Here is a 21,381-nt window from a genome sequence, read left to right on the forward strand (position 1 = left end):
GAGTGGGGGTGTGTGGGCATGCTTCTGTTGTGCATGTGACACGTGTTTGGGGTATGTATATTTGGCTGCACGTTTCCATGTATGTGGATTGATAAAGTGGCTGTTAATGTCTTTGAGAAGGGAATGTTTGCAAAGCCCAGCTTAACCCAGTGAGACTCTGAAGCCCATGGGAACAGACACGTGCTGCCAGAGACTGCAGGAGCATCAAGAGCTCATTCTGTATGCTCCGAGTTGCCTTATTAAGGTATGGAGGGTATTGCCCTTTCTAGCTGAAGTGAGGTGTCCACTCAGTGAACTGCTCCTATTAGAGTGCTCTTGCAAAGACATAACTGTGTGGTGAACAGCTCTAGCTGTTCATTCACCTGATACAGTTTGATTTCCATGCCTGCATGAGGTGGAAGCAGGCAGAGGAAGCTTGCTGTGCACTTGCTGGACATGGAAACCAGGCTCGTGTTCTCTGTTCCTCTCATTAACTGTAGTCTTGGCAATCCCTTTCTGCACTTCCAGAGCCCTCTGACACTTCCCCTTCCCTGTGAGCCTGTGTTGTGGCAGTGGTGTGAAATGGATGTGATAGATGGAGGAGAGCCCCTCACCATCAGCTCATTAAACTAATGGTCTGGAGCTGCTCCAGCAGCAGCTGGGAAGGTGAACCAAGGCAAAGCTAACCCTGTGACTGAGCTGCTCTCCGTACACTCTTTGTAAACATCATTGACCACCACTGTTCAAGTCTTAAAGTGCATAATCACACTAATACCATTCCTCTAAAGGCTGCTGGGTGTCTGTGTTACTCTTAAATAACACAGAGCAGAAGCTTTTGGTATTAAAACAGCCACACAGAAAACTGTCCTGAATAAAAGCCCCATTCCTTTTCCCAGAGGCAAGTTCATACAGGGTGCTTAGAAATCCAGAGGTGTTTGCTAACATCCATAGTGCCAGTCTTAAGGGTCTGTTGGCTAAAACCCAGAGCCCCTGCTTCAGGTCTCACACTGCTAACCTCTTCCCCATTAGCCACAGACAGTGTGAGTTTTGTGTGAACAGATTTAATATCCCTGTGCAGCAGATGTGCTGACACATGGGCTTCTGCAGTCAATGGGGTAAATAATCTCCTGTTTAAGTGGTTCCTAAGTACCTATTTATGTAATTAACACATTAAAGAAGTGACACCTCATTATTTCAGTGGTGAACCATGACAGCATCAGGGGAAGTTCAGATACCTGAGACAGGTGAGGCTTTCTTTTATTCTGTCTTTCCTGCTGCTCTTTGGTTTTGTTAACAGCAGACAAGTAAAATAAATCATTCTGTTGCCGTTGCATGTGATGAGGGAGAGATTTAATCAGCATCTTTTAGAAGAACACCATAATGCACCAATGGGTAAGATGGAGGTGAGCATGCATGCATGTAAGAGAGGCAAGACTGAATACATGCATAGCATAACCTATTTCAACAGCGTTAGTAGTACAGCGTTCATTCCTCAGATCCCATCCCATGGAGACTCAAGCATTGAAGTGAAGTCTCAGACTGATGGATTGCAGATAAATCCAGCTTGTGTTGCTTCTTTGGCAGTCTGTGCAAAGCATGGGCTGGAGAAGCAGCTAAAGGTATGAGATTATTGCAGGTAAAATGCTGCAGTGATGTGAAATTGTTCTCTCCTGGCCATGTGCGCTCCAAACCAAGGGAGTGAGTGAGAGAACTGAGATGTAGGTGACGGGACTGGAAATCCTCTCAGCATCTTGCATAGGGGTTTTAATAGACAACTATGAGATGCATTTGAGCCAAGTGGGCAAAGGAGGGAGCAGGGAAATCCTAATCCCAGCTGTGGATGATGGTTGTGTGACAGGTTTGGCAGGTGGCACTCGGAGGCTGAATGTGCTTATAGAACACACAAGGTGATGTCTGCGGCCCTTGCAGTTGTACACCTCAGAGTGCTGTGTAGGGATTCTGGGTATGGGTGATGTGTGTTGTGGAACCTTTTTCTGTCCACTGTCTGGGTTTGTTATCATTGACTTGAAACTCTTCAGTGCTCTCTCATGCTATGTGGCTGCTGTGTATGTTGGATATAGCAGGACTTAAAGGTTGCAGGCAGCTGCGGGAGCCTGTGTGCTCTGAGTTGTTTAGCTTTGTATGGCAGCTGTACAAAGACAACCCATGATTCTGTATGACGCTGCCTCCAAACCTAAACATCACTTGAGGCTGGTTGTCAGATAGGTCTCTGCTGTCCCAGGGTCAAGGTTAGAAGTAATGTTCTGTGTGTGTGTGTGCATGTGCATCAGAATCCATCCAACACCAGATCTGTTCACTGTGACCAAATAGTCCCCTTCTAAGCAATGTGATTTCTCTTCCTTTTATTTGCGTCAGGTTTCTCATGTGTGGCTGTGGTGCCTTTCCTCTTGTTGTTTGTTTTCTGGTTTGCTTTTTTTGAGGATTGGGATATTTTGGTTGTGCATTAAACATGAGGCTTCTTAGAACTGGGAGTTAACGTCGGAGGTGGAAATGGAGCCCACAACCGTGCTGTCTAGACTAGGAAGTCTCCTTTCACCACCCAGACTGCGTGTAATCGTTTAGCAATAGGAAAGCTGAGAAATATTCATGTCAGTTCCTGTAGCCAATTTCAGGATTGTTTGTAGGCTGTCTTTGGCTTAGCTGAAGAGCTTCAGTTGTCAGAGAAGATGAAGCATTGCAAATTCAACACCCCTAGACAGTCATCATCCAGACTGCTGTTGTCTGTGTCCAAGACTGTTGTGTGAAGCTCTGTAAAGCTCTCATTTTCATAGAATCAGGATCATGAAATGCTTTGTGTTGGAAGGGACCTTACAGCTCATCCAGTTCCAGTCCCTGCAATGGGCAGGGACACCTTCCACTGGAGCAGCTCCACATCCCTCTTGTGCTGTTGCCCCAGAGCTGGATCAGGACTGCAGGGGAGGGGTCTCCATGCACCTCAAAGGCTTTAGCATAAGTGTGCATCCTCAGAAGGGGGGCAGCTTGGCTGGTGGTGCCAGAAGAGGCTTGAGTGCTCGCAGTACAGAAGGCAGTGAGTACTGGAAGCGCTCATTGATGGTGGGAATACAGGTTGTGCTTTGCAGAATGAAAGGGTCTGTGCTATTGGAATTCATAGAGACCTTCCTGGGTGCTGTGGTGGCACATCACCTCTGAAGGTCACGTCTAAGCTGATTTGCAAAGCTGTGTTCCTGACACTGTTTTGAGCAGCTTATACATCACCCAGTGTTCCTAGTCAGATAAGCTTTGTGGTTTGTAGTAAGGCTGTCTGAAGTGGCAGGGAGGATACATATCTCTTTATGCTGTGGCCCAGCATTTTCATCTTCATTTGTGCTTATGTGTTGCTATCCAAAAACTGCTTTCAGGTGCAGTAACATTAGGGAAAAAGAAACAGAAACCCCAAACCTGCTTGTTGAAATAAAGTGTAGAGAGCTTCTGCTAAAGGAGGTGTAAGGGCTTCTGATACTAGGATTTGGGGAAAACCAAGCTAAATGTGTAATGTGGCCTTGAAGGTCCCTGAAATACTTGTGTGAGTTATCTGCAGCAGTATCTATATTGCACTATCTATCTGCAGCATCTGTATTGCACTGCAGAAATACAGTTGTGGAAAGGAAACCTGTTGGTATTCCTGGAATAGCTGAAAAGGGGCAAGTTCCTGCAGCAAATCAGAAAATGGAATTTTCAAAGGGCTGGGAAGTTTACTGGGAATTGGCAGGTAATTTATGGCACTGGAATAGGAGCCACTGGGAGCTTTGGTGGGGAGCCTTCCTGGGAGTCTGTGATCCTCTGGTTAAACAGCATCGTTCCATCCCACTGTTGTAGGTTGGTCACAATTCTCATTTATGAAGTTGCTTTGAAATTGCCAGGTTTCTTCTAGCTTAAAAGCTTTCTTTATGGGTAATTGTGTCCTGGCCTGCTTTGGAGTGCAGTGCAACTTTCAGCCTGGTTATTCTCACCCCACAGCCTTGGGAGGAACAGGAATGCCATTTGTAGGGGAGATTACTGAGAAAAGAAGGTGACAAAGGGTGAGGCTTCTTACAGTTAAAACTAACAGCTTGCTGCCATCAGAAACAGATCTCTGCCGCTTCTGTTCCTTTCTTACAGCAGGAAAACACCTTAAAATGGGGCTTCTAAGCTGGTGACTGGTTGCCCTAATCTGGGACACAGTCTTTTGCCATCAGTGGGTGAAATACAGGTGAAGAGGTTTATAAACAGGGCCAAGGTTATGCTTCTCCAGCCACTTCCAAGTTGCACTGGTAACATTATGTTTGCTTGCAGCAGAGCTTTGTTTAACAGGGCACTGCCTAATGGGCAGTTTTGAACTCTGTGTATCATGCAACAGAAAGGAACAATCTATTTGATTAGGAAGCTCTCCAATTTAATATTGGCTTAAAAAAACTAAGGAGCATAAAGACTGAGTGGGAATGTGACAGTTGAGTTTTGTTGTTCAGGAGCATTTTATGTATTTATTTATGGTTTGCATGACTGTTTTAAGCTCTGGAACAGCAGTTCCAGTCTAAATGACAGGACAATAGCAGTTGGCAAACGGAACTGCTGAACTGCTTCATCCTTCACATGCAAGTGAAGGGTATGGGCTGTACCCTCAAACCACCCTCTCCCCTGCGTGGTGTAGGTGTCAGAGGGATGGAACTGGATAGATTGCCTTTTTCTAAGACAGTCCTGCCAGCAAATTAAGGCTTTCTTATTGCCCCCCCCTTCCCTTAAGATGCACATCATACATCTCTCCACAGTTTAATGCTTCACAACTGAAGGAGTGACCACAGAAGCCTGCAAGCTCAGAGTAATCGTCATAGCAGTGGTGCTGCAGGAAGTAGGAGGAGGTGATGCTCTAAAAGAGAATGAAAACCACAAGTGAATCCTTACAGCATCCTGAGCCCTTAAAACATCACAGTTCTCCTAAAGCTAATTTCTCTGTCAGAAGTAATGGAGTGGCAGATGCCTTCAGAAGCCAGGTCTGGTGTATCTCTCTGGGATTTGCTCATGAGCACTAAGACCAACAGGCTGCAAAGGCCTTCCTGGGCTCTGGATTAGGCCCAGGTAGGAAACATTTCACATGGAGTGGCCTTTATTATACAGGGTGATGTGGGAATCTGCCTGCAAGGCTCTGTCATGATGCATTTGAAAAGGCTGCTGTTTTGCATGGCTAGTGCAGTGGATGTCTGTTATTAGAGCAATACAGGAATGTTGGGGTTTGGGGTTTTGTTTTCAGCAGAACCTTCAGTTTTTGTTCCTCTCTTAGTTAAAGAAGTGCAGGTGTTTATGACCAAGGAATCTGTCCTGGTTTCATCCATTCTTCTCTAACACCATTATAATAGTGTGTCAGTGTCTCAGAGTCTCTCCAGGCTTATCTTTGCCATATAAATGGATGCATTCCAGTTTTCTCCCCCTTGTGCAGTTTCAATCACAGAAGCATGGAGACAGTGAAAGATTTTTTCAGGTCTCCAAGCAAAAGTCTGAGGAGCAGCCAGAAATTGCCCCCAGCTGCCAAGTCCCTTTGTTGGCTTCATTGTTGGTCTGGGAGTCTTTCCTCCCTCTCATATATTGCTTCCTTCCCTCTCCTGACCTACTCATCATTCCCTTCTTGTATCATCCGAAGGCAGGGCAGAGATGTATAACTCTGAGTAACAACCCTTTTGTGCGTGACGTTTTCCTGGTGGCATGTTTCATCAGGCCCTGGGCGGAATAGGGAGAGGAACATCCAGTGTGGAATTAGTTGCCTGAAGACTCAGGTCACCGTGTGTGTGTGTGCCAGATCTAATTTTGGAAGCCCGCTAGCAGAACACATCACTGGGGAAGTTTCATAATAGTCATGTCAGATTTTGACCCTGGTTTGGACAGATGCAATTTATGGAGCTGGAAAGGAAGATGTAGAGTTTTGACAGCCCATACAGCAGCTTTGTCTTCTGCTGGTCTGTTACATTACAGTGTGCACCTGCAGCCCAGAACCCCTCTGTGTGCTGGGCTGCATCCCCAGCAGTGGGAGCAGCAGCTCAGGGATGCTCTGCTCTGGGGCAGACCCCCCTGCAGCCCTGGTCCAGCTCTGGGGCAGCAGCACAAGAGGGACATGGATGTTGGAGCGAGGCCAGAGGAGGCCATGGAGCTGCTGCGAGGGCTGGAGCAGCTCTGCTCTGGAGCCAGGCTGAGAGAGCTGGGCTGGGGCAGCCTGGACAAGAGAAGGGGAGACCTGAGAGCAGCTCCAGTGCCTAAAGGGGCTGCAGGAAACCTGGAGAGGGGCTTGGGACAAGGGATGTAGGGACAGGCCAAGGGGAATGGCTTGAACCTGCCAGAGGGGAGACTGAGCTGAGCTCTTAGGCAGAAGCTGTTCCCTGTGAGGGTGCTGAGGCGCTGGCACAGGGTGCCCAGAGAAGCTGTGGCTGCCCCATCCCTGGCAGTGCTCAAGGCCAGGTTGGACACAGGGGCTTGGAGCAGCTGCTCCAGTGGAAGGGGTCCCTGCCCGTGGCAGGGGTTGGAGCTGGGTGAGTTTAAGGTCCCTTCCAACCCAAACCAGTCTGTGATTACTCAAACTCAGAATATGACTAAGGTGTATTATTTGGTACACAGGGAGCGTACCTCCTTAGCATGTGCATGCATATGGGTGAATGCTTCTTGTGTTCATATGTGCATCTCTATTTGTGTGTCATGGTTTCTTTGCACAGGGGGAAAGTCAATGTGTGCACAGCTCTGTCTGCGTGTACTTTCCCAGTGCCTATGAAGAGAGAAAGCAAACTCACAATCAAATAAGCAGCGAGAGTAGGGGGGGAAGAGATGAGATTGCAGTTGATTACGAGCCTGGCAGCAGATGTGCTACACAAATCCAGCCCGCTGCATCCAGGCTGTTTCCATGGAGATGGAACGAGTCATTGTGAAGCTCCGCCGCGCTCCCCTGTGGCCCCGGGTCCCCACTGGCAGAGAGGGGCAACCCAGTGATGGGGAGCTGTGATTTATTCATCCCCCCCATGTCTGATGGGAGGATGCTCGGGGAGCAGCGCCCGCTCTTCCTCAGGAATATGGTTTCCCAGGATGCTAACTAAATGGGCAGGAGTTTCCCTGGATCGGGATGCGATTGGCTGCCTCCGCCCAGCCGTGCCAATGGGAGCTCGAGTGGCCATCGGGTACCCGCAACATAAGCAAAGCTGGATGCTCACCCCAGCGGCGTGGGGACGGGAGAGCGGGCAAAGGTGTGCAAAGGAGGGGGTGTCCTCCTCTCCCATGGCTATGCCGAGGACGGATCTCCATAGAGAGCATCACCGGGGACCATCTGCTGCTCGCTGTGCCTCCCGCAGGAAGCAGCATTAAGTCATCCGCTCGCTGTCGTGTGGGAGGCGAATCTGTGGTCGGGAAGGATGGAGCTAGGGGATCTCTGTAAGTAAATCCATGTACTTTATCCTGCTCGGGGATAAAAGGCCAGTGGATGGTGTCGAGGTAATGGCAAGAGCAAAAAGCAGTAACAACTGCAAATAGCATGAAGGATTTGTTGGGTTTCACACGGAGCTAGACGTGTTCTCCCTAATGCATTGGACAGGCTAGTGAGCTGTGTGCTGTGCCTTGGGTGGTTGTTTAGCTTAATTAAGATTAGTCTGTGAAGGATGCTGTGTTCTCCTGAGGCTTTTCAGAACCCCTCTGTGTTTGAACAGGGAAGCAAACTACATGGAGTGGGAATATTGCAAGTCTGAGGTGCCCATATGTAGTCCCGGTGTCGGTGTAATAATAACAGGCACGTTGTTACCGTCTTTGTCAAACACCAGTTTAAACCCCGAGCCAAGAAAACGTGAGTTGCTCCTCATTCCTCACTGTGTTCAGCACAGGGAATCATTGCTTTTACTGCCTCGTATGTTTGGTTTTGGGAATTTTTACCTTCATGTGTTCTTTGGAGAAGGGTTTTAAAAGCCGGATTGAATTCCAAAGCTTCCCTGTTTGTTGGTGAAACAGGTGAGTGCATGTGAAGTGTGGAGTTTCCTTTTTCACCATTGCGGGGCATGAGTTAGAAGTTGATTCCTTTGCCTGTTGGGACTGTGCTTTGATTCTGTGCAGCAGAAATGGTATATGGAGAAGAGGGAGGGAGGGAGGGGTGTGTGCAGATCTGTCCCCCTGTAGCCCTCAGGGGTTACTTGAATTACCCCAGCCATGAATTCAGCTCAGCATTGTTGGTGTTTGATCAGGTATTTGGTGCATGACTCTCTGCTTTAACCCTGTCAGAGACTGTAGTCATCTCATCTGGTTTGTGCAAATACATGGGAGACAGGGCAGAAACAGGAGCAAACTGTGCCTGAGCTAACCGTGTGTATCGGGGATGTTATAGCAACTGAACTAGGAGCAAACATCAGATGGAGCCGGCTGCTTTTTAGGGATCCTTTTTTGATGTCTTTGTGGTCATTTCAGCACTAGACACACAGCTGCTTTCCTTCTGGTGCTGGGAGCTGCTGGGGATCTTGGGCTGAGGGGATGATAATTTCATTCCAATAAGGTTTAACTGGTCAGCTTTGCTTTGGAGGTATTGCTGTGCAGGTTATGGCAGCAAGGTGTGCCTGTGGTGCTTGTCCCTTCAGCTAAAGGAATCAGCATCGCCTCAGAGCTGATGCCAGAAGGGTTTGTCAGTGTTTCCAAGAGCCGTTTGATCAGAACAGATCAGGAAATGCAGAGCACAGAATTCAGTGCATCAGTACAGTGAGTGTCTGGTGGTGAAGGCTATATTAAGCTCCTCTCTGTGTACTTCTGAGTGTTTAACCCAGTGTATCACAAATGCAGGAGAACCCCACATTAAGCTTGAATTACTGCCTTTTCTGAAGGCATAGATGTAGGTTGCTTTTCCTTGTGTTTCCCAAGGGTGTTGGGGCCACCCCTTATTGAAATGGTGGTACTGGGCTTAAAACCAATGTCATTTCCCTAATCTGTGCAAAAAAAGAGGTAACTGTTCACCCTTAGTGCAGTACTTGGTTGTGTTTAGCAGTGATGCAAGTGCCAAGAATGACATTTCTGAAATGAAGCAGATATTTAGTTGCTATGTCACCTTCCCCAGGGGCTGTACCATTCATTTGTATTTACTTAGAACCCAGAGAGCTGAAAACCCCATCACATACAGCAGTCTAGGCAAAGAGGTGTGCCCACTGCCCATCTGGGAGGGGGATGCTTTGATCTAGGCTGAGATACTCCATAAGAAGCTGAGGGAGAGCTTGGACTCTGGTACAACTGGGCATGGTTAGTTCCTGATTTAAGGTTGGTAATTTTGAACACCTTTGGGATGCATCAAACTGATGCTCCATTGCACCTTTGGGGGTTTTTGGTTCTATACCTAGTACCTTCTGCTTGATTTTCTGGTCGATAAGGAGAACATTGCCTGCTCAGGTCACCACAACTCTTAAGGTGGTATTCCAGGTCTTGTTAGCACTCCAGGGATCTAGTTCAAACAACATAAACCTCTCAAGTTTAGTCACTAGTGCTAGACAAACACTGTGTGACTGATAGATTTCCTGTATCTCCCATAACCTTGTTTGAAGGGATTTGTTTGCTTGTCTATCCCTGTGCATTAGCAGATAAAGGGAGGGGGACGGGGAGGCAGAGAGGCAGCCTCTAACTGCTGAGCTGTGGGTAGTGCATCGGATCAGTCTGTCTGAGGGCTTCAACCCACAGTGGTGCCTGAGGTAGGAAAACTCGTGTTGCAGTCAAAGCTGTGCTTGCATTAGGTTTCTGACCTGATGGTGCAGAGAACATTTGCTTGTCATTACTGCCTGGGGATGATCTATGTGGGAGAGGCATTACAGATTCCCAGGCTATAAGAGTTCCAGCAAGAGAGGAGTGAGTAGGCTTCAGTGAGAGCTGTGGCATGCTGGCAGCAGTTGGGAGGATGCAGAAGCTGAAAAATGCTGCCTTGGAGTAGCTTTAATTGGTTGCATTGGAAAACACTTGGTTCAGTGGACTCATATGTCTTCTAAAATGCTTGGTGCCAGACCAAATTGGCATGCATCCATTGACTTACATGAGAAGCCACCAGACCTTGATCCCATCTTCAGTTTTATGTGCACATTTCCATGGAAGAGCAAGGTTTTACGAAGGCAGCAGGTTATCTTTCCTCTCTGTTTCCCTCAGCAACAGTCATGTTTAAAACCTGGGTGGGATGGGCATTGCAGAGGTTTTGACTTGTTTCCAGGGGCTTTAACCTTAGTGGGTTATCCTTCATCTGCTCACAGGGCTCATTCATTGCCAGCTTGGATGGGGCTTGGAGCAGCCTAATGGAAGGTGTGCTGTGGCAGGGGGTTGGAATTGAATGAGCTTTAAGGTCCCTTCCAACCCAAACCAATGTGTGATATGTTAGTCAATGCTGGAAGCCTAGAGCAGAAATCCAGAAGGGAGGCTTTATATGTGTCCACAGGTAGTGAATCTGAGTATTTCATTCTTTCCCTGGACCTTAACCCTCCTTCAGCCTCAGTAGAAACACTGTGGTCAATCATGTACTGGGTAAACAGATTGTAGAGCCACCAGTCTTCTGTTTTGCCTCAGTTGTATTTGTGTTCTCACCCCTTTATTCAAGTGCACTGCAATTCAAGTGAGCTACAACTTACACAAGCTACAAACCAAATCACTCTTGTTTAGTTGGCTCAATGTGTTTACATCCAGATGAATTGCAGACTGTTATAACTCCAGATCAGACTAACTGCTCAGCTGAGACCAGTGCCTCATTTCTGTGTCTGGAAACAAGCATTTTCAGGCAGAGTTACTCCATGCTAGGACTTGGTTTACCTGGAGCATCATGCCAAGTCATGGGAAGCTCTCACTCCCCATTTGGTACATGCACCCTCGCATCACACATGGCAGGTGCACACAGCAAAGCAACACCAGGCACAGAAGTGGAGCAGCAGTGACACAAAGAGGGGTGACTGGTGAAAAGCCCATTGATTTGCCTGACACCCGTTTTGTTCAGCAGTGTGCAGCGCTCATCCGAAAATTCCTGTGCGTCACCAAGTTGGAGAACAATGGGAACTGTCAATTCCAGCAGATTCACAGACCTGTCATTATTCTTCCATTGTCTTGATGCACTAAGTGGCAGCAGAGCAGGGTTTTGGCAGGAGTTCAGCAGTGGTCCTATAAAGAGGGATCGTGTGTCGCTACCACACGTCTGTTGTCATTTGGGATTAGAGTGTAGCCCAGCGCAGGCCCATAGAAGCATGTCTGCCCCATCTGAGTGCACTGCTTTTATGCTGCTACTTTATCTGGTCTCCTAAGAGAGATCTGTGAGCACAAATCACCACTTTTCACCATTCTTAACCGTAAAAGCAAGGAATTGTAAATGTCTGTTCTGTGTGTTGACTTAGGGTCTTCTACAGAGCTATAATACTGCAAACTCCTGCTCTGCCATGCTGGTTTGCCCCCCAGTTAAGAAGCAGCATCACAGACACCCCACACTCCTCATCCTTAGGAACTATAGGAACTGGCACAGGGTGCCCAGAGCAGCTGTGGCTGCCCCATCCCTGGCAGTGCTCAAGGCCAGGTTGGACACAGGGGCTTGGAGCAGCTGCTCCAGTGGAAGGGGTCCGTGCCTGTTGAACTGGATGAGCTTTAAGGTCCCTTCCAACCCAAACCATTCTATGGTTCTACAGCCCCTCTTAGAGACATGCCCCTGTGAGAAGAAGCATAATAGGAAGGAGGATTGGCTTTGTATCAGGGAGGCTGAATTTTAAGTTCTTTATTGAGAATCAGGACCAAGTAACTGGACAGTGTTTTGTCCTCTGTTCATACTCTTCCCAGGGTAGCATCATCTGTATGCGTACCTCACCCAAATAAAGTTCCAGCACAGCAAAGGTCATGGCATTCACTATGAAAATGAAAATCAGGATTGAGTTGTGCATTGTTGGCATCGATACCTTGCAGAACCCATAAGTATTGCAGTAAGTCAGCAGCATTTTGAGCAGTGTGCAGGGCATAGATCCCCTTTTTATGGACTTCATTCAGATTCTGGCCAGTTTCACAGGTTAAGAATTCAGTGGTTTCAAAAGGAGGACACACACAACCTTCATAGAAACTGGAGCTTTGATTAGCTGTGGTTTGAGCGTTTGTAACTCCTCTGTAATGCATAAAATCAGTCTTGTAACGCAGTGAAAAATGAGATCTTTGTATTAATGCTAGAACACTGTCAAATTAATACATCAAATAATACACTCTTCTGCTGAATTGGTGGACTGCTTTTATCAGCGCTTTTGATGTGGCAAAGGAAGTGCTTGTTCCATAGCTGCAATCCCAGCTCTCTTAGTTGTCCTTTGTCTTTGAACTTCAGTTTCCTTAAGCCTTGGAACATGGTGGTACAGTGAGGTACTTCAGGATTCACATCCGAGGGCATATAAGAAACCACACAAAGGGGTTTTCTTTTAGGTGAGGTTTTCAGATACCTGCTTTCTGTCTCGACCTCTGGATTTGCTCCCATTTAAAGCAAAGGCATCTACCCACATATGGTTATCTCCAGCAAGATCAGAGCTGTCACCGGTGTGTGCTGTACACCAGGGAGAGGGAAATGGATCTAAAAAAGAACCGTGGGGGAAATGGTGAAAGGATTTGAATGAGTTCACATTTATACAAGACACGCACCCACGGATCCTGGGAGCGGAGGGGAGGCGCTCAGGATTAGCTCTTGTGTTGGGAAGCAGCAGAAGGTTCCTTTGTTAGCCTCACCAAGGTAATTAAACAGGCTTGAAAACAAACAAAAATAGATCTTCTGGTTCCCAACAAATACAGCTCTGACAGTGCTTTGCTGTGGAAGTTAATAAGGTTCTAACTTTAGACTGGGTTTTCTGCCTGGTGCCTAAGGGGGAAGCGACTGCAGAGGATGGTGTTATTCTGTGCTGCCTTTGGAGCCCCTCATCAGGGTGTGTGGTGTCTTTCAATCTTCTCTGGCAAAGTGTAAGCAGTCATAGATGACCCCAGCTCCACTGGATACTTCCTGAAGGATTGCCATGTCTGTCCCATAGGTATCTGCAGAGTGAGGAATGTAGCTCTTCCCATCTGCTTGTGTTTCCTGCTGTCCTGTGTGAAAGCAGCAGAGTGGCTTTGCAGAGCCTGTCCATCCTCCATTCGGACACACGATGTGTATAATGCACAGCAGAGTCGAGGTGTGCATTTTGTTGCTTTTGTGACCACCACAAGGTCATCACCTCTGCATCTGATAATTCAGTGTGATGCTGAGGGATGTTGTGGATGGAAGAAGCTTGCTCTGTAAGAAAACCAATTCACAGTCCCTGTATTTGACACAAGGGGTTAGAATGTACCCATGGCATAGCCATAGGGAAGGACCACAGAGTAACCAGTCTTTTCTCCTGACTCTCTCTGTGCCTTCCCATTAGACGTTCTCTCCCTGCTCCCCATACTCACCTTCTGTAGGGTGGAATGAAGCCATTTGGCTGTCAGAAGCTCTGCTCAGCTTTCAGGAAAGGGATCCTCCCTGATGAGGGATTCTTTATGGTCTGTTCAAGCTCTTGGGGTCCTGCTTTGCTACAGATGCATAGAGATACGTGATGTCCACGGAATCTCTCACTTGTACATGACTAGCTGTTCTGTTGCATTGGGTAACAGGCAAAGGCTTGAGATAGAAATACATCTGATGCTTTGTGACTGCAGTGAGAAGTTGCATTGTATTTATATGTTAATAGTTGGCCTTGGATTTTTCTGCTTTTAAATGCCATTATAACATGGTGAAATATTTAATAGAAGAGTGAAAAGCCCATTAACAGTTCATAAATAAACGCCTTTGTTCTCACTTCCCAACTTACCTTTTAAAATCCCAGGTTTAAATTACCACCCTATCTCAAACAGCAAGTTAGTGTTTTGGGGTTATGCTTAGGATGTCTTAAGTCCCATTTTCAATCGCAAGTGGAATTATGCTCATTTCTAATGGTACAGAAGAGGTACAAGTGAATCTCAAATCTGTTCTGCTTGTTCATGCATGACATTATGTGTCAGCTCACCTTTGAATGCAGGATTTCCATCATTTGAAAGTCATGGACCTCTGCTCCAGGCTGAACTTTGCACCAGTCCCAGTAACAACTAAATACCAGGTTTACAAACAACTAAAACTGTGCAATACCAGTAGTTGCTAAAGGTTCTAGCCCAGTAAATTTCAAGGCTTTGAATTTGTGTTATATATTCAAGGTATAAGCTAGAAATGTCCAACCATGAGTTTCTTTGGTGGAGTAAACATCAAGTGTTTCAGGCATATACAGATCTGAGCATTAACACTTGTCATTGATTTGGTCAAACAAGTGTCTTTCCCATGGCAGGGGGGTTGGAACTAGATGATATTAGGATCCTTTCCAACCCTAACTATTCTATGGTTCTATGATATGTGTGAGATTTTCGGGGTTATAAAGCACTTTGCTGCCATGTTTGAACCAAGAAGGAAACAGACACCTTTCTAATTTGTTAACTGTTACTGGTAATGAATGAAACCTGGTTTTTTGTCAGTCAGAGAGAGGCACAGCAGACTTCTAATGTGGAAAGTATAGGAAAGGCCCACAGCTAATTACATGATTTAAAGTTAAACACCAGAGCTCAGCTGCAGCTTGTTCCACGAGTTTGCCTGAGCTGTAATTTGAAGGTTTTATTGCACCAAAATCCCAGAAGTTATTGCAGTTTTCAGTAATGGGCTGTCAAAAGATGATCAGAGTGTGTAGAGCTTGTGATTGTAGAGAAATGTGCCCATTTCATTGTGATCTCCTGCACAGATACCTGGGCCTGAGTCCAGATCCTTCAGATCATGCCCTTGATCTTGTGTCATCATTGCCTCTACATCATAAAGTACTGGCAAGCTGTGTAACCTAACCAGGGTATGGCACATCTCTGATGCCACAACCCATTTGGAGCATCTATTGGTGGCCAGTGCCACAGAGGACCCATGAAAGGTGAATGCAATAGGTTGTGTTGGCTAAAACTGCCATGGCTTTTAGGCTGGTCCCTAGAATCAAGGGGTTGTCTTTCTTCTGGAGTGGTCACATTGTCCTGTGATATCAGTCAAAAGGCACCTCCTCTAAAGACAGTTACAGATGTCAGAGCTCTATGTGAGTCAGTTACAAATCAAGCAGCATCTTTCATTATCAATATATAAGAAGGGATGTTTGTTCCACCAGGATAACAGTTTGTCACTTGCTCTGCTCTCAGGATGCAGGGAGAAAGGAAGAGAAAGAAAGTACTTGTAGCCAAGTTAGCTGCTACAGTCCAGCACAACAGTCAGTCAGATCACTTCATTCCAAGTCATTCTGTAATAGCACTGATTTATCTCACTGCCATGCAATTGTCTCCTGTTGATAATTGCAGTTTTGTCAAAGAAGGCAGTGATTTGGGTGAAATCCTGCAATCTCCTTTTACCATCAGTGAGCAGTAGGAGAGCCACGAGTAAGACTTCCTCCTTTTCACTGATGCCTATAAATAGTCCATGCTAACCCTAACAGCCTCAAAGAGGTAGGGAATCTATTTTTAAAAGAGAAGAATGCACTGTTTTCAAAGCCACATTGACTCAGCAGAAGTAGATGTGTGAGGTTCAGCTCACACCAGGTGATAATCAAGATAATCAAGCCCTGCTGTGAATGTTTAGCTCTTTAATTGTGGGTGTAACCTTTAACCATTTGTTTCAACCCTGCAGTAGAATAGCACCACTCTGTGTAACAGCCAGAAAGGAGGCTCCTGTGTTACCATCGAATCCTTGAACAGTTGGGGTTGGAAGGGGCCTTCAGAAGTGCTACCCCCCAGTAAGCAGCGGGGTCTTCAACTAGATCAGGTTGGTCATATGTATTAGGAGCAATAATGGCTTATTTGCAGCTTTTAAAATGTAGTTTTCTTTACCTCCAGTTTTTCTGTGTGTGTGAGAGAGGAGATAATTACCCAAAGTGCACTTAATTTATACCTAAGAATGGATTGCTTCATAACAGATTCTGTAGTTCTCCTTTGTGCTAAGCAGAACTAGTCACAGGAGCTGTTGTATGGGTTTCAGTGGGATTGCTCCAATAGGCAAATGCTATGGGAGCATGATTTGAGCTACTTCAAAGAGTGAATGAAGTCTCTGAGGAAAGCTGAGAGCCTTGGTCTTGAGGACAGGAGTCTTATTTTAATATGACACTGCTACACATGCGTCCAGTTAGGAATTACTGGGACATCCAGATTGATGTAATAGGATTTGATAACCAGAAGGCTTGGCATTGCTGATATAAGAAGTAAAATGGCTTGCTGTGTTATAAATGATCAAGGAATGCTTCACCTCTTGGTTTGCCTGTAGTCCTGGCAGACTTCTCCCTAGCAGAGTTCCCAGGCTCATCCCTGGGGATGTAAATCCCTGCAGCACACGCAGATCTCTGTATTGCCAGGTTATTTTTACTTCCCCTGTGATTCTAGGCAGGCTTAAAAGGCTTCAAAAAACCATAGCTAAATTAATACATGCACCATACTGACAAATGTTGAAGTGAAACAAGGGTGTGCAACAGCCTGAAGATGTTACCTACCCTTCAAGTCATTTTCCTGCTAGTATCAGTCTTGAGGAGGAGTTGGGTTTGAAAATACTGTACCCATAAAAAGGTATGAGTTTAAAAAGGAAGAAAAAGAGCATATTCCTGCTATTCTGTGAGTATTTTCAGGTTGGATAGGAAGGATGGTGGAACTGTGTGTGTTTGACAGCAGCAGTTGATCACTTAGGGTTCTGTTTGCTCTGCTCTTAATCCTGTGGTAATTCAGGATCCTTAACCACCAGTTTCTAACCATGATAATCCAGATGCACTGCTGTCAGTTGTGTTGGTCTCATCAAGAGCCACACTGGGCTTTCTGGTCTTTAAATAGTAAGTGGCTTAGCCTAGCAGACAGTTAAGTGTTGCTGGATTGATTTTAAATGAGTTTGGCCTGTCTAATAGTTGGTTTCAGTGTGATGCTTAGATGTTATACTTTCCTTTGGGTCTTTTGAGGATGGCCTTACTGCATGATGAAAATCATCCCTGCTTAGGAATCCCACCCTTGGCAAGACTGAAGTTAGGGTTATGAAAAAGGGCTTTCCTGTGCAGGCTGTTCATTTCTCAGTTCACTGTTTCCCCAAGTGCTCTGCTTTAGTAAGGCTTGCCATGCCACAGGGAATAAGAGGCAATACCTCATGGTAACCATCAAAGAGTACATAGAAATATCAAGCAGATGTCCTACCCTTTGTGTTCTAGATTGCTATTAGGAAGAACAAGACAGGGAGCCAGTTCTTGGCCATATTGCTGAACAAGCCCTTCCTCCCCCAGATGCTGTTAATGAACCTTCAGAATTAGGCAGATCTCTTTTTAAATAGTAAATCATATGGGCTTACAGTCCTGTCACTTTTATTGCAGAAATTCATTCCTAAGATAAAGGCATTTAGAAGCAGAAGTACCAAGATAATGCTGTAAAGCATTTCTGGATGTCTGTGTTCCAGACTCTATGGAACATTCTTATAGGTCTTATTAATGGATCGTTCTGCTTCTCTTGACCCTTTTCTGGGGGTTACATTAATCCTTTGTGCATCTCAGCTGAGGATAATGAAGTTGCCTCTGGGTACCAAAGTAGCCCTTGGGTTTCACCTACAGAAGTCTGAGCCTTTATTCTTCACTGTGTTTTCAGAGAGTTAAATTATGTTGGATTAATCAAAATCATCCTCTCTCTTCCCCAACCTTATATACTCTTCTGTGTAGAATAAGGGAGGTTCCAGTGCCTGGCTTCTCTCAGCTTATCCATGTTTATGTGGAGACCTAATGCAAAACTCTGCTAATGGGGGGGACTTAATGACCCTGGAATGTTTGTGAGCAAAAAGCCACATGTTCTGATAGAGCCAATGTGGGCACCTTTTACAATGGGAGGGAATGGTTTGGATTCCTTGTGCTTCTGGAGCCATTGGTATTGCTTGCATTAGACCAGAAAGGCAGAGTCTTGTTTGCTGGAGGTGAAAGCAAGGCACTAAGAGATCTGGTCGTACAGAATTTGTTCTCTGGTAGTCTGAAATGCTGGTTCCAGTTCCTGTCTGTTAGATTTTAAAAGGTTTCAAACCAGTTGCTTTTTTTCTTAACATTTAAATACATTCCTGTCCACAAATAGTACCAGTTTGGGGTCCAAAATCTGGCTTTATCCAGTGTGAGAGATGGGTTGGAAAGTGTTCCAGTGATGCCCTATTGTTCTGAGCATTTTGTCCACAATAACTTTCCTCTTTCTTTTTTACCTCACTTACCTTTTATTCCCATATTCTTCTTTGTATCATTCCAATGTGCAGGTACCACATAGCGGTCAAGCAGAGGCTGGTGCTTTGCTGTGGGTCATCAAAAGCAAAATAGCATTGGTAGAGAGGGAAGCTGTCCTCTTGAGAGCAGAGCAAGAAAGTCTTTGGCTCCTTTAGCTCAGTCCCATGAAAGCTAGGTGGAACCAGCTAAATCTGCCCTTCCCCTGCCCCTTTTCTTTAACTCTGTATGAATTGGGGTTTAAGCTGGATTTAAAATAGCCTGTGTATATTGATTTATTTCTTCACACATCAGGAGTCTTGGCTCATCTGGCTTATCATAAGCATTTCAATTCAGCGTTCAGTAACGGCAGAGACAGACAGGGGGTTTTTATCATGGACAACAATGGATGGTTTCTGACAGCGTGGATCTCTCCAGAGGTATGGAGAGCACCACTGCACTGAGAAAAGTTGTTTTCTGATGGTCAAAACCAGCCTGTGAACACCGAAAGGGAATTTACAGGAGGTGTTTAACACATGCCAGGGATGTTTCTGATGGCCAGGCTGTGTGCTGGTCCTCTGCTGCTATAAATGTTGAGTTACTTGACTATTGCTGCATTTGTTTTGCACTGAGCCTAGAGAATGCTGGTGAATATAAATGGTTTTGCATTGCAACACTTGACCAAGGCCTGTAATCATGCCACTGCTTCAGCTGTGTCTGATTGAGAAGTCCCCAGATTAAGCAGACTACTTAGGGTGAGGAGTCCCCTTTTTGCCAGCTTGGAGGCTGAAACCATCTGCATTCTGAAATATGAAAGAAAGAATCTGTGAACTGCTTTATAAAAGGGTCTCTTCTTCATTACCCTAATCTCATGAGTATGCTGAAGGCTGCAATCAGCCTTTTTTCCCCTTTTTCTTTTAAATCAAGCACAAGAAAGGAACACAGTAATGTATATTGAACTGAAAGAGATCACTTGGGTCATCCAGGTCCCACCCCTGGAACTCAGTACTAGGCATTACAGCAGAGGAGACCATTAAACTTCTGTTCCATCTGTTTCGTTACATGCTTCAGGACACGTATCCCAGTGCCCTTTAAGCCATGTAGATCTACATGGAGAGCTAAGTGGCCTGTATAATGTGCCATCCCTTGATCAAGGGGGCTGCTCATCTCAGGATTTCATGTATTAAATGAAGTAGTCTCATAACTAAACATTAAATTCCTTAGATGAAGTTCCTATGTAATGCAGAAGTATCCAACATTTTCAGTTGCATTCCTGGATCTTGTTCTCCAAGCCCAAAGTGCCCTTGGTTTCAATCCTGAGTGTGTGAACAAAGCTCCTCAATGAGCAAATGAGGGACACAAATACTATTGGTAGCATTAACTTCTCGTGTCCACTCTCTCAGCAAAGGCTTGGGATAGGGGCACTGTTTGCTTTCTGGTAGGATAATAGTTGTTTTGGGTTTATCTGACTGACACAGAGCAATAACTTGGTGGTAGCTAGACCACATCTGGCAAAGCACAATAGCCAAATGGACACTGCAGATATGAAACTTGGTTAATAATGACAGGCTGAGCTGGGCTGGGGCAGCCTGGACAAGAGAAGGCTCCTGAATGGGAGACCTGAGAGCAGCTGCAGTGCCTAAAGGGGCTGCAGGAAAGCTGGAGAGGGGCTTGGGACAAGGGTCTGTAGGGACAGAAAATATGGGAGCCTTTTGTTTTCAGGGGATGCTAAAATGTCACTTCTCATAACTGGGTATGTGCCTTGTACGTGATGTCCCTGCTTCGCACACCAGATGAGAGTCACATCTGTGGCTCCATTTGTCTAATAAGCATTTTCCTGCAGGCTCTCTCATACTTCTCCAGGGGGGAGTTCACAGACCTTATCTAAGAGGAGGAATTACTTTGTTGTGCTTTGACTTGCTCTTTAAACAATGCTCACAGAACCATCTGAACCCACATTATATGCAGAGGGTTCCTTTTGTGCGTCTCGGTGGAGAAAGTGAGGAATGTCCCTGTTCCATTCCCTGGCTTAGCTCTGTTTCCTCGCCCAGGGCTGGGATGCTGGTTAATTCACAAGGTTGGTAATTAATATTAAACCAAACAAAAGCAAACCTAAAAGACTTTTTGCTGCTCTTCAGGGTCTTTATTCACCTGTTCTCATCATCATTTACATAGCTCCCAGCCTGGCATGTATTTAAGTGATGTCCTAATTCCATTGGTATTTGCCGTACAGATCTCAGAATACATTCCTTGTCTGTTAGCATAATCCTTGATCTTTAGCCTGCTATTGGAAAACACTTGCACTGTTCCTGCTTTAAGCCCTGCTTCCTCCAGCCCTGTCCTGTGAGCTTTTGTGGGATAGGCATGTTGCTACTGGTGGTGTGGCAGAGTGCTGACCTGCTGGGAGCTGAGCACTTGGAGTTGAACCCAAGGTGCTCTCCAGAGCTGGTTTCAAACCCTGAACCTCTCAGTGGTTTATGGTTGCTGTTACAGTCTCGCACTGGCTGAAAAGGAAAGTGATACAGATTTGTGATGCTGTGTTTGGTCACTGTTTTCAATGGGATTTTACCTCTGGTTATAGAAGAGCTATTAGGATCAGACATTAGGCAGAAGCTGTTCCCTGTGAGGTGCTGAGGCGCTGGCACAGGGTGCCCAGAGAAGCTGTGGCTGCCCCATCCCTGGCAGTGCTCAAGGCCAGGTTGGACACAGGGGCTTGGAGCAGCTGCTCCAGTGGAAGGGGTCCCTGCCCGTGGCAGGGGTTGGAGCTGGATGGGCTTTAAGGTCCTTTCCATCCCAAACCAGGCTGGGATTGTGTGTTCCTGTTTGCAGGAACTGACCCCTGGAAGCTCTGTGAGAGCAGCCCTGGGGAGTGACAGCCCTTGAGCATCCGGTGGCCCTGCCTTGCACTGTCCCAGCAGTGTAACCCAGCCACTCACCTGCAGAAACTGGGGCAGGAACCACAGGTTAGTTAGAACAATGGCCATGGTTACAGCAGTAACAGCAGGGCCACCCTTGCAAAGGAAATAGTCTGGTTGTTTTGGGCTTTTGGTAACAGTAAATGTCAGGTTGCTGTTGGCAGGGAGGTGCCATGCTGCTGGAGCAAGACTGAGAAATGGGCTCTTTAGGTTTGACATCCCATTAGCATTCTGGAGGATCCCTAGGGCCCCGTGGAAGCCAGATGTATTCC

At 46.1% G+C, this 21,381-nt stretch overlaps 2 protein-coding genes across 4 annotated transcripts in view; one reads left to right on the forward strand and one right to left on the reverse strand.

Moving 5' to 3' along the window:
- ANLN (anillin, actin binding protein) overlaps nt 1–21,381 on the reverse strand; it is an 819,922-nt gene that overhangs the window by 625,276 nt on the left and 173,265 nt on the right. The window lies entirely within an intron of this gene.
- Nucleotides 1–21,381, forward strand: part of ELMO1 (engulfment and cell motility 1) — a 247,265-nt gene that overhangs the window by 167,135 nt on the left and 58,749 nt on the right. The window lies entirely within an intron of this gene.

The sequence above is a fragment of the Melopsittacus undulatus genome, chromosome 1 (assembly GCF_012275295.1).
Source record: "Melopsittacus undulatus isolate bMelUnd1 chromosome 1, bMelUnd1.mat.Z, whole genome shotgun sequence".
Classification (NCBI taxonomy): Eukaryota; Metazoa; Chordata; class Aves; order Psittaciformes; family Psittaculidae; genus Melopsittacus; species Melopsittacus undulatus.